This window comes from Citrus sinensis, chromosome 5, assembly GCF_022201045.2.
Source record: "Citrus sinensis cultivar Valencia sweet orange chromosome 5, DVS_A1.0, whole genome shotgun sequence".
Lineage (NCBI taxonomy): Eukaryota > Viridiplantae > Streptophyta > Magnoliopsida > Sapindales > Rutaceae > Citrus > Citrus sinensis.
Window position 1 is genome coordinate 18,372,494 of NC_068560.1, and position 14,449 is coordinate 18,386,942.

A 14,449-nucleotide genomic window follows, 5' to 3' on the forward strand; every position below is an offset into this window, starting at 1 on the left:
AATTCTCTAATGGCTTTAGCAAAATCTGAGCACGAAGCTTCTTTTTATTGATGGATGTGCCACACGAATTTTTGATGATTTTATACAAAGAAGTTAAAACATTATACCGAATAATGTTTAGATTCTTTAAATAGAATTGCTTTGCTTTGCTTTGGATGAAACACGGCTAGTCAAAATTTTAAGCTTGATATAGTACGTAGCGTTGTTATCTGAGAGATGGTTCCGGCTTAGTTATTTTAAAGCCGATTTTTAATAACCCTTTGGACCAATAGCCCGCACTCTCGAGTATTCCAGCTGATATACCAAATCACTTTTGCTTTACCGGATAATAATTAAGTTCTTTAAACGCGGTAGTCAGATTTTAAACAATTTACCAATTCTTTATTAAATTCTTTTGCAAGCCTAGCAACACATACATCTAATGGCTTGGGTACAAACACAATACCAGATCCGATTCCCGGAAATGGTGCTCTGAAGGAATGGAGGGAGAAGAGAAGATTTTACAACTGAGGATCGAGATCTGGTCTCTTTGCCTCAGAGGAACGTACAATTTATACGGCAGATCTGATACAGATCAGTCTGCAGAGCATGCATGAAAGCTTTAAAAAACTGAAATTTAAATGCTTTAAATGTAAATTGCGGAAATTTAAATGTTACATAAAATTAAATTGCAGAAATTTAAATTGCTGAAATTTAAAGTGCGGAAATTAAAATGCTTTAAATAACATTACAAATGCTTTAATAAAACTGGAATGAAATGCTTACATCGGTTGGTTTTTCTTTGTAGAGAAGAAAGGGAAATAATGGGAAATTAATCTGAAGACAGGAGAAATTCCTTTTTGTCTTCGGATTCCAGATTCCTATTCCCAGAGAGAGAGAGAGAATTCTAGAGAGAAGGGAGAGAAGAAGAGAGAAGTTCTAAACTTAGAAATGAAAAACCTGAGGAGTCTAAGTCTTCCTCTCGGTTTATATACAAAAATCTTTAAACTGTTCACTGTAGCGGGATTTTAAGTGCACAGTATCATCTGGAACTCTGCACTGTTCACTGTAGCGGGGCTTTGAGTGCACAGTTATCTTTGGATCGTAGATTTGAATAGTAGGCTCATTGTACAAATACGGAAATACAGACTGACATACAATACGGGTGAAGAGACATGTGCGCTCTCACTTGTGTCCAGGGGACCACCCGAAAAAATACTAGAATAAAAATTACTTTTTTTTTAAGTAAATAATCAAATAATTATTTACAATGCTTTACTGGAGAGAAAATGCCGAAACAATCATCTTCGTTTCCGTCTCCAAGGGAAATGAATGGCTCTTAGTCTTCATCATCATCTTCATCTTCAGAGGAGTCTGCAACTGAGGATTTTGATCTTGAGGCGAGGAGCTGTTCCATGGCTTTAAAATATTCATCTTCAGTTTTGGCGCTTGCCAATAGAGACTGGGCTTTGGATTTTTGGGTTAGGAAGGTCTGTTGGGCTTTAGAGGCTTCTAGGGTTGGTTGTAGGAGGCTTTTAGAGGAGAGCCAATCTTTGATCATGTTAACAGTCAATTTGGACTGTTCATCAAATTTTGACCACCATTTGACTTTGAAGGTTCTTTGAAGGATGACTTGGGACTCATGGGTATGAAATCCGAGGTTCCACATCCAGACCCATGGTAGGAAAAAGTTTGTACAAAAACAGAGAAAGGGGGGAAATCTTTTCTCTGAGTCAGAAGGAATATAATGGGTTTTAAAAAGGTTTAAACAATTTGTGGCATTTGGAGTTAGGATTTGAGGTATTGGTCCGAAGAAGTTCCACCAATGATGAAACCAATTAGGTAGGCTTTGGACGGTTATTTTTGAATTAAAGAAAAATAACCAAGAATGAGAAGCAAATCTTTTTTATTAGGTATTGGGTACCTAATCCATTTTAAAACTTTATTCAAAGGTTTGTAGTTTATCACAAGTCTAGGTACGCCTCTTTCTATTTCAGAATTTTTATTAATATAAAAAGCGGCACAAGACCAAGGTGATCTGGATTTTACAATGAGTCCTTTAGTTTCAAGATCATTTATTTCATTTTTACAATGTTGTTCCAATTCCATATTCATTTGGATTGGACGAGCTTTGGTGGGTATTTGTTTTTCATCAAACGAATTTTCATAAGGCAAATCTACCAAATGTTGTTTTCTATTCCAAAAAGCAGATGGTAAATTGGCACATATTTCTTTTTCAATAAGGCTTTTGAAATCGGAGATTTTTCTTTGTATAAAATCATTTTGTAATTGACTTCCAATTCTTTGGAAATTCAAATCTTTTTGTAAACAAAATAAATCATCTTGTTTGGACTTAAGAATGGCATTAATTTTGTTTTGGTAAACAGAACAAGCTTTGACAATGTTTAAATTCTTTGTTTTAGGTTTTTCAATAAAAGGGAAAACAAGTTTCTTGTTTTTTGCTTTGAAGGATATACTATCATAATTGACAGTATATGGAGTTATGAGATTTATAAAAGGAGTTCCCAAAATGATAGCATGATGAATATCATTTGTGAGGACAAAAGAAGTTTTAAAATCAAAACCATTATTATGGATTGAGGCTTCAACCTTGGAACTGACATTTAGTTTTGAATTATTAGCGGCTGAAAGTCTTTCTTTTGTTTTTTCATGAAATCTTTTGGGGACGATATCTTTTCTAATGCAATTTAAATCGGCGCCAGTATCAAAAAAGGCAATGGCGTCCATTGCAAAATCATCAGAAAAGATTAGAGTGGCTTTAACCAAATACTTTCTTGTGGTGAGATCCGGTCTCTTTGCCTCAGAGGAACATACAATTTATACGGCAGATCTGATACAGATCAGTCTGCAGAGCATGCATGAAAGCTTTAAAAAACTGTCTCAACTTGAGTTAAAAGACTAAATTAACATTTTAATAAATTACTCAAACAATATTTTTATGAAATCCTCTAATATAATTGTATAGTCCTATTTGTATTGTAACTTACTAAAATTAAAAATGCAATTGATTATAAGAATTTATCAAATAAAATATGATACTATTGTTATTTTTTTAATTAAATTTAAACCTAATTAGATTTCATGTCTAATTTTTCTTACTGCATTTAAAATTTTTTCACTTTTTCTAATTACAATAAATTTTAGATTTATTTCTCGGAAGATTTAGATTTATAAAATTAAATAATTTAATTTTGATGGATTGCTTTGATACTTGAGTTGAGAGAATTTATGTTGTAATATGGTTAATATTTAAGAACAAAGTTATTGTAAAATTCATTATTTATAATTTTTATCCACTACATTTTTTCATATTTTAATATTAATTTAATAATCAATAATTAATATAATTTGATATAGTTAAATTTATTAAAATAAAAAATATTTTGATTATAAAATTCAAACCAAACCCAAACTCAAATGAATTGGTTTGGGTTGGACTAAAAATATTTGGGTTGGTTTGGGTTGAGCCCAAATTTTTATAGTTTAGTTTGAATTGACTTAAAACCCAATCCAAAACAACCCGTGCTCACCTCTAGTTGTTGCTATGTAATTGTATGTCATGCTTGCAAGTGCGCTGTAACAGATTGATGAGCTGGCACTGGATATTTTAAGCTAATATTAGTAATTAGTCTAGAGTGTTCCGATTTTTTCTATAAATAGCTAGCTTAGAACCTTTAAGGTGTATCGTACGTTTTTGTTACACTCTAGAGCTTAGAACCTCTAGAGTGTTCCAATTTTCTCTATTCCCTTTTCTTTCACTTTCTCTTCCATTTTCACGACCCCCAAACACCGTTAATCTATGATTTTCTAGAGTATCAGCTGTCTATTTCTACTAACATAGAATTGATGTTTGTTTGTCTTATTACTTCCAAGAAACAAACTTAACAAAGTACGTTGTCCTGTCACCCATGGTCTCCTCCTTTATCGACTTGTGAATAGGGCTAAATAAAGGGCAAATAAAATATTGGGCCAATGGGCCTAACAGGACAAGATCTTGAATTGATTGTCTCTTTTTTTTTCCATAAATCTTTGCTTCATTTTTTTTGTTCCCTCAACCTTTTTGGGCCTTTTGCGCTAAAATTCTCTTCTGATACATTATGCAAAAATAATGAAGAAAATGAGTTACTTTAGAACATCAATAAATTTTGACATCTAAAATAAGACAATTACACTTAGGGGTTGTTTTTTTTTTAATTTAATGACTTAATTGACTTAATTTTAATTAGTTAAGTCATTAAGTCTGTTGTTTTTTCAACTTAATGACAATTTTCAGTCATTAAGTTATTAAGTTATTAAGTTATTTTTTTAACTTTTTGCTTAATCTAAAAAGCCTAAATGATATCATTAAAAGATATTCTTCAAAATATTCCTATCTAATTAATTAATTTTTATCTTTACCTAAATAAAATTTAATAATTAGTTGTATTAGCCATCTATATGTAGTGGTAGACTATTATTATTTTTATCTTTTCATGTTCTTCAAATTATCATTATTTGTCTTCATACTTTCGTATGAATATTTTTCATATAAAACCATCACAGACCATAATAAAATTGATTAACACATATAATATAAAATATTAAAGAGTTGTATTCAATTTAATATGATTTATGTTATGATAATTTATTATCTTATTTATATTATTGGAGATGTTTATCATTTGTTTAACATAAAAATTTATAGGGAAATAAATGTAAAAATATTAGTTTTCAATTTTTTTTAAGTTAAAAAAATAGCTTAATATTTATTTTTAATGATTCAGACAAAAAAAATCATTCAAATTTAGACAATTGGTTTTATTCAGATTTCAGATAAAAAAAATACCACCTTAAATTACTCTTATTTAGTTGAATTATATGTAATAAAATTGGTTTAACAAAATCTAACTTGTAAATATTCCTTACAGCATGATAAACGTACTTAAAAAATCTTAACTAATCAGTTGTTTACTTTACAATTCCTTTATATATCTTGGAAACTTTTAGCTTCTTGACATATTATAGTGTTCTCAATTTGTCTAAATTATTTTCCTTCAAACATTATAGCAACAACCGGTATAATACAGAACAAACTCATTTACTGAAAACTTTTTTGGATACTTTCATGGCAGAATCTCATTGATCTATTTCTCTTTTCACCTTTGATTCAAGATTTTTCTCTACAACAATGATATTCTCATAACAGTGAGTACAAAGCTTAGTACAACAAGGACCCTTTTGCAAATTATTCAAAATTTTTATGCGATTATGGAATTTATGATTTTTATTAATTTTGATTTATTGGAGCATTTTTCCTTCCATCTCTGCTACATCTATCCTTAAATTTTTTCAAAATTTCGACTATATCTTTGTAAAGTTCTAAATGATTATCTCGTTCATAGAGATCTATATTTAAATTAATTCGTGAATTTATAATCATTTGTCTTCTTTGAGCCATAGACTAAATTTTTTCTTCTAACATATCTATGTATACTCCTAAGCTATCTTCCCAGCTTAGATACATTTTATCAAAGCTTTCGCATTTAAATTGTAATTTGAGATCCTGCATCTTGAATTAACATCTCTATATTATTATTATTATCCATTGTTTTATGCTCGATTTTGAGTTCTATTGTTAGCCTAGCATCTGTCTTGGATTATTTCAAGCCTAGATAGAATTGATTCTATTAATGCTATCTTGTTTTCTTCTTCAAATGAATCAAATATTTATGGATCATGAATTCTTTTCATTTCTTCATACAAGGGTTTCCTTGTATTTAATCTAGTTTTAACTATGGAAATTGTATAAGCAACTTGATATTCTTGACTAAAGCCTAAATGATCAATTGCATCTACAAATTTATTAATAAATCTTTCCATTTTTATGAAATTGAGTTACTCTTATCACTTCCTATCTTATAACATCTCAGAAAAACAAACAAGGCCCAACATGCTTCCATAAATAAAAGAAAAAAGTTCAAGATTACTAACCAGTGTACTATCTCTCAGAATTCTGAGAAGAATGCTTCCAACCATAGAGAGGTCCATGGTCAGCACCGTCATAGCTCCACACATCATACAAGATCACTTCAATGACTATTCAACATGGCCCAATGCAACACACAACAAACTGGCCTAATATGATATGTCTAAGTGATTTCCTTGCAGTTGTCTTTAGGAGAGTGCTTAGTAATAGAAAACCTTCTTCGTTTAGCACAAGTATTGGCATGTAAGATTCTTGGTTAATTTTAAGAATATATAAAATATCTGGAAGTTGATAATTTCACTCAAAAGAGTTTTATTTATTTCATCATTGATATTGTTTGCAAAGGGTGGTTACAGAGAATACAGATAAGGGTGAAGGTTAGACATGTGATGTCATTCCCTTCTTACATGCTTCTATTTGTAATCTTAAAGAGATAAGGTTATCTCTTTTCCATGACACTTGTTCAATCCTCTTTGTGGATTGTGGATTTCCTCTTGATAAGGTGACCCCTCTCCCCTTTATCATTTAAGACAATGGTTGTCCTCTTTTCCTGGTGGCTGACAACCTTTATCAGGTCGTGGTGGACTTTATCCTTTTGTAATCTTTCATTATGAATTATTGACGCTTTTTGGATAACACCTTTTATCTTTTCCAGTGGTTCTTGTTACATAACAATTATCAAATCTTCATCTACTGACATGTCTTCCCCACCAGATTCCTCTTTTGATCCTTCGTAGCAGTAGCCACATGATGACTGATGATTTAGCACCTTGCATACCTCGTGTTGTGTCAGCAAGCTAGATTCCAGGAGATTTTCATATATCGCATTTTTTCTTTTTTAATATAGCCTTTCTGGCTAAAATGCTTTCTTTTCTACTCATAGAAAAGATTATATGCTCCTTTGTGGCTTCGTGGAGCCATATTTTTTCCTTGTTTATCCTCTCGAGAGATTCATAGATGACTTTTATTCCTATAGCCCTTTTGCTGGTGAGAGCTTTAGGTTCGAATAAATCGAGATCATAATCATTGTAGACTTGATCTAAATCAACAGTTGGACTAACTTTTTTACTACTAATTCCAACTTGAATCATGTGCTGCGTTGGATGCCACTTGTTTCCACAGTATTCAGGGCAAGAAGTGAGGATCTTGATAAAAATCATTTCTTTTGTTTTGGATATCCTTCTAAGGTCATTAACTACCTCTGTAACTTTTTTTTGGAGCTATTTTATTTCCCTGCAATCATCAATAACATAAACAAGGTTAAGAAAACCATATTCAGCACACCATTTACTGATTCTATTTCAAGCAAATCTAATCTTATTTCCTAGGGTATTAGTTTGTGTGGTATCTCTGTATTCTTTGTTATATTCTAACATATTACCTCATGGGTCCGATATCTTTATAAAATATAGATCATTGTAATAGCATATGTTATCTTCATCCTTATCAAACTCACATTTATAATATAATTCTTCGAAGTTACATGTGTATTCTTCTAAATAACATATATTACATATTTCAAGCCTTGTTAGCTTCATTAAATTTTCCATCTAATTGCTTTTTATTTCTTCTTGAAAATCAATTTCCCAATCTTCTCCTAGGAATTCTTTTCTTATTTTATTTTTGAATCTATTTAAACTTGATCAAAGTTTTCGTTTCGATCATTATTTTCTCCATATAATATTCTATTTTTGTTGGTATCTTTTAGTCCCATAAGCCAATGTGACACAATTCCTATAAATGATGTTTTAAGGAATTCTATACAATTATCTCTATCTATTTTGTGAAATGCTAATGTCATTTTCATATATTTAACCCAAGCAGTAATCGTTTTATCTCTATCTTTGACACAATATAAATCTAACCATACTCCATCATGATTGATTAGTCTTTCTCTATATTCTCCTGGAGTTTTATATTTCTTTTTTGGTTTGTTAATCTTAAACTTTTACCTTGTGGTCTTTCATGAGATGGTATTTCTTCCCTAGCATAGGAAGCTCTATTACTAGTTTCTCTTCTTTTAAAGACCCTTGGCTTTGATTCATTCATTTTTAGATATTCTATTCTATTTTCAATATATTTTAAATTAATAAATACATCTTCTTCTTCTTCTTCTTCTCCTGATTCAAATTCTTCATCAGATATTTCTGGATTAGATAATTCTTTTAATCTCCTGTCTATATTTTCACTTAGCATCCTTAGACTTATTAATTATTTATCTTCCTTTATTTTATTAAATATTGGTTTAGATATTACTATCATTTCTTTATCTTTCTTTTCATTGAAGTAAATTATGGTATCTTGCAAAATTTTATTTTGTTCTTGAATCACCATGAGTAATTCTTCCATATTGTCATCAATCTTTTGTATTTCAATCCTTTTGTAATTTTCCATTTATACTTATTGCAAATTTATTACCAAGCCGTTCAACAATTTTTTCAATTTTATGTGATTGAATTTCTGTTTTATTTAATTTATCTTCAATTGAATTTTTGTTCATGATATTAATGATTTCCTGTTTCAATCTACCTTGATCTTCAATTTTGAAGTCTTTTATTAGTTATTTGACTAAATCAAACTCTTCACTCATTTTTTCTCCTATCATTTTAATTTGTTTTATATTTTCAGCATTAAAGCCTTTAATTTCAAGTATTTCATTTATACTTTCTATGTCATTTATAGTTAAATTAGGGTTTCCTAACTTATTTAATAAATGTAAGGAAATCTAATTCAACTGATTGTTTACCCACATATCAAAATCATTTATTAGATCAAATGGTTGAAATCTTCTATAAGTAAATCCCCTATGCCTATAGCTAGAAGGTGGAAATCTATTGGTTTCTATATTTTGTGAAATTATCAATGGTTCTTTTAATTTATTCATAGTACCATCTGCATAATATCTCATTATATTCTAACAAGTATTTATGGCAAATAATGTTTCTTATATCCCTTGGTATATTGTTTTGCTCTAATCCTTTATGTATATAGCAAAGTTTATACATAATTATATCATATCAACATGTTGCTAGAATGATAACATTTACTCCGGATCCTTTTATTATTCCAATTATATTCATCTCTTTGTTTAATAATTAAAAACCATCATAATCAATTGTAAGTTCATCTATATAATCTTCAATAAAATTAATATTCCATTGTTTCCAAGAAATTTTATTTTTATATACTTCTTTCCTAATTTTAAATAGGAGAATAGGGTCAATGTTTAAATTTCTATTTTTTATGATAATGAGTTCTCCAAACCTAAATTCATGAGCTCTGTGTAGATAAAATTGTTCTAATTGTTTATCATCTAATGTATTAATCTCTAAATAATAATATTGTTTATTTTTTGTTATGTTATCCTTAATAGTATTACTATTTATCATTAGATTATATCCTCCATTATTAATGAAATAAACAATTGTTTCTTCCATTTTTGTATTTTGAACCAAAAACTTGACTCTGATTCCATTTTGTGGATAAAATTTCAACTCAAGATCCAAGTAAGGATGTCTATGATTAATCTTCAAGATTTTATCAATATGTTGTAATTTTCTCTTTTCAAAACACAGTTTTGTACTGTGTTGTGCAATCTTTTGTAGGAATTTCTTTTTCCTTTTCCCTAACAAACCTACCTCCTGACTCCTATGTCAGAATTTAAACATAAACAATGTTCCCCATCCCATGTGTCCCTGAATCTTCATATTTCCAAACAAACCCCTGCCAAATCCAGATAATTACCTTCAGTCTTCTCGTATAAATAGAGAATAGGATAATTCTTAGAAAGCCATGAAAGTCAAGTGATAGGATGGCTTTTATTACAAACTCTATGAACGTTATGGCCACGGGAATATGGATCAAACTAAGGCTGGGCAAAATACTTGACCGGACCCGACCTGAAAAATTTCGGGGTCGGATAGAATCAGGTTGTGAGTAGAACCTGATCAGATGAAATCTTGTAAACCCAATCAAGTTGGGATTAGGTCGGGTAAAACCCATCCGATCGAAAAACCCGATCGAGTTGCTTAAAAAAAAACTAAATGGCTAAACACACGCACACCACACAGTCAAACACACAATTCACAAATCACAGATTCCCAAAGTTACACAAACACAAGACTCACAAGTCACAACCCTCCTCAATCCTCATTACACAACATCCAACCTACCCTCAAGAAGCAAGAAAACACTCTCTCCCTCCCGCGATCTACTGCTGACATGATGCGAGTCCGGCTAGTCCCAGCGATCTGCTGTTGCACATCCGCCCATCTGCTATTGCCAAGTGCCACCGATCTGCTGCCGAAAACCCATCAGTGATCTTCTGCCGTGGCCACCGATCTTCTACTCCAAGGCTCAAGCCTCCAACCCGACCCGAGTTTTTCCTCTTTGCGTTTTCAATTTTGAAGCTTTCATGTTATATGTGGTTATTACACAGCAAGTTAACATTTAGTATTTGATTGTTGTAATTATGTATTTTTAGATGTTAGTAATAAAATCAAGAAAATTAGTGTATTTATAATTTTTTTATGAATACATTTTTATTAATTGTTAATAACTAATTTTTTTGTTAATTATTAATAATTGAAATAATTTTAATTGATAATTGTTAATAACTTTTAATAATTGATTTTTTTATGAATAGATTAGGACATTGCGTAGATTAAATATTAAAATTAAGTATTATGTTACATATATTTTGTAATTATAATATGTGTTATGTGATTATGTGCACTTGTGCAATAACTTCAACCTTAAAAATATTTAACTAATTCAATTAATTATATTTTATTGTATGGTAATAATTCGTTAAGTCGTTAATTACAAGTAATTTGAGCTTGAAACTAAGGGTTTATAATAAGAATTAAGACATGGATAGGCAAATAATATTATGGGGATTGGATAATTGGATATTATAAATAAATTAATTAATCATTAATTTCTTGCTTTTTCTTTATGAAGCATGAACAATTTCGAATTTTATATATACAGTTATACACCTAATCATAAAAATATTACAATGGAAATGTTGAATTAAACAAGTATCATAAAATTAAATTAATAAATGTTTGAATTGAAATTACTAATTAGATTATGTTAATAATATTTTTGTGTTTTGATTTTTGAATTAATGATTACTAATTCTTGTTTTGTATATTCAGATGCTTGGACACTCAAGATCGAATTCGATAAGTGACGATGAAGAACAAAGTGTACAAATGGAAGGACCTCAAAGAGGAAAGGAAAAGGCAAAGCGGAAAAGACTACCAATGAAGAAAATATCGAAGACGTGGAATCATTTCACTTTACTCGAAGATAATACAAACAAATGCAAGTGAAACTATTGTGGTAGACAATATCAATGTCATTCAAGGCATTATGGGATTACAAATATGAAAAAGCATATAAAGACAGGTGAAGCATACAAGACATTTCGGGAATAATAAGGTGGAAGTCAACAAAATTTGACAGTTGAGGGCGACGAAGAAAATACAAGTAATCTGGTTTTGGCTAAAGGATGGAGTCAAGACACGTGTAGAATGGTAGTAACTAAAATGATTATTATAGGTGAGTTGCCACTTAGCTTTGTAGATAACAAATGGTTTAGACATTTCTGCAATGTAGCTACCCCGTAGTTCGTTATGCCATCTCGAAGAACTATTGGTAGAGATGTTATGGAGTTATTTTTTGAGGAAAAGGCAATGTTAAAGAGTTTGATTTGCAACAAAAAGTAACCGGTGTCTCTTACAAACTAATATATGGACTTCTGTTTAAAACATGAGTTACATGGTGATTACAGCTCATTTTATTGATAGTGACTGGTGTTTGAATAAGAGGATTATTAGTTTTAGCGTGATCAAAGATCATAGAGGGAAGTCGATCGGCAAAAAAAATGTGGCTTGCTTACATGACTAAGGGATAGAGAAATTGGTTGCAATAACTGCTAATAATGCCACTACAAATGATATTGCCATTGGTTATGTCACTATGCAGTTGCTTGCTTGGAAGAATGATGATGCACTTGTGTTGGTGGGACAATATATGCATGAGCTTTGTTGTGCACATATAGCATTGTTGTACACATATTTTGAATTTAATTGTTGTTTCGGGGTTGGGTGAGTTACATGCTAGTGTTGTTGCTATTCAGAATGTTGTGAAGTACGTGAGATTTTCCACAACGAGGCTGCGGACATTTAAATAATGTATTGAACAGGTGAATAGTCCAAAGGAAATTGTTATTTTGGATTGTCCTAGCAGGTGAAATTCCACTTATTTAATGTTGATTACTGCGTTGAAATTTCAAGCGGCATTTGATAGAATGGCAGAAGTAGATAAACCTTATGAGGCATACTTTGCCGAGAAAGAAAATAATGTTAAAGGGTTGGCCCACCTGAACCGGAGGACTGGGAGAGTGCTGAACAAATTGTGAAGTTTTTAAAGGTATTTTATGATGCCACATTGTTGTTTTCTGCCTTATTGAATGTGACTTATAATCTTTGTTATGATACTATTAGCTTAATTGAGAGTTCATTGACTGTACTACAAGAAAGTACAGATCCTTGGGTGTCATCTGTGACTTGTAGTATAAAGAAAAATTTTGATAAGTATTGGGAGTCCACAGGGAAGATAAACAAAAATGGATTTTGCTAAACATATTTTTGAGATTATTTTTGGCAATGGTAGTTCGAAGGTTGAAGAAATAATCAAAGCAGTGAATGACTTGTTGAATGAGCTTTATGGTACATATAGCGCATTCTCCTTTAGTTCCACACCATCGTTATGTAGTGAGAGTGCTCTTAGCGACAACTATGGTGGTACAAGTTCTACTCAAAGTACTACAACTGAGGTTAGTTTGGTGAATATTGCTGGTGGTAAAGTTAATGACACTTTTCGAGTTGCTCGCCCTTTCCTTGGATACGCTAAGAAGGTTTCTGTTCAGAATAAGGGAAAAAAAGGTAGCATCTGAGGTGGAAATGTGCTTAAAGGACCATGTTGAAGATCCCAACAATCTTAAACTTAATGTTTTGCTTTTGGTGGAAGGTGAATGGATCAAAGTATCCAATTTTGGAGAAAATTGCAAGGGATGTCCTCGCTGTTCCTGTTTCCATAGTGGCATCTAAGTCTACCTTTAGCACCGAGCGTCGTATTATTGATGAGTATAGGAGTTCTTTGACCCCAGCTATGGTTGAAGCATTGATATGTACTGAAAATTGGCTACAATCTAAACTTTTTGCCAATCCCATTTACAACCTTCAGGAAGATATTAATGAGCAAATGTTTCATATGGACTTACAAGAAGGTAATATTTTTTATCATACATTATATATATAATATATTTAAAATGCATTATAACTTTATATATAACATCTACATGTACTTGAGTTACTTACTAATTCCTTTTTTTTTTGCATTTTAAAAAGTTTATAAGATCGCAAGCTTCAACAGTAGAAACGGTGAGTGCCAACATTGGTGTTATGAATTTTTGAAAAATAACTTTTAATATATATTATTATTCGCAATTTGATATTATACTGTTAGGTTGCAATTTAAACTATAATTATAGTTGTTATAGTTCTAAATCTTTAAGTCTAATTGTAAGTTTGTAAGATTGTAAATTTGTAATTGTTTTAATTAGACAAGTTGAAGTTGATAGAATAGTTTTGTCTAGATTATTATTAACTTGATTTGGTGATGAATGCCATAAAATAAGCATGATTGAGTTAATTTTTTTTTATGTATATATATAATCATGTGTGTGTGTGCGTGTGTGTGTGTGTGTGTTGAAGAATTTGCTAAACATATTATATTTTTTTGTAATTATGAATTAATAATGATATAATAGATATTAGAAAGATGGCAACACCTAGCTCAATTAAAGATATGAATTGGATTTATTTATTTGTGTTTATGTTTGATCTACAAAAATATGATTTTTTTTTAGTTGCTTAATGTTTTATATGACTTGAGTTTATTGATCATTTGCAACGTGGCTTAAAGAAAATAGTTATTATATATTTCTTCAATTCTTCTCTAGGAGATCGATGCTTCAACTTGGAGTACAAGAATTTAAAGTTAGAACTTGTCAAAGTGCTTACGTGGAGCGGTGGAGGAACCAAGGAAGCTTATTTAGTATTTATGCTTGAACTTTGTGATTTGTGTTTCGGAACAATTTAATTATGTTTAAATTTTGTGACTTTGTGTTTCAAACTTTCAAAGACTAGTATTTGGAAATTGTACTTTGAATGGAGACTAATAGACTATTAACTTTGGACTTTCTAAGTTTGTATTAATTTTAACTTTTATTAAGTTTGGACTTTGTTGGTTGAGCAAATAATAATCCTAGTTCTACCCTCTAAGGCAATAGTTACTAGTCTAGCATTTTAATTTTATTCATTTGATTTCATAGTTTTTCTTTTTTTTGGGTTGAAAATTAGTAAGGACTACAATTAAGAAAAATGTCTTAAAAACAACCTACACCGCAAA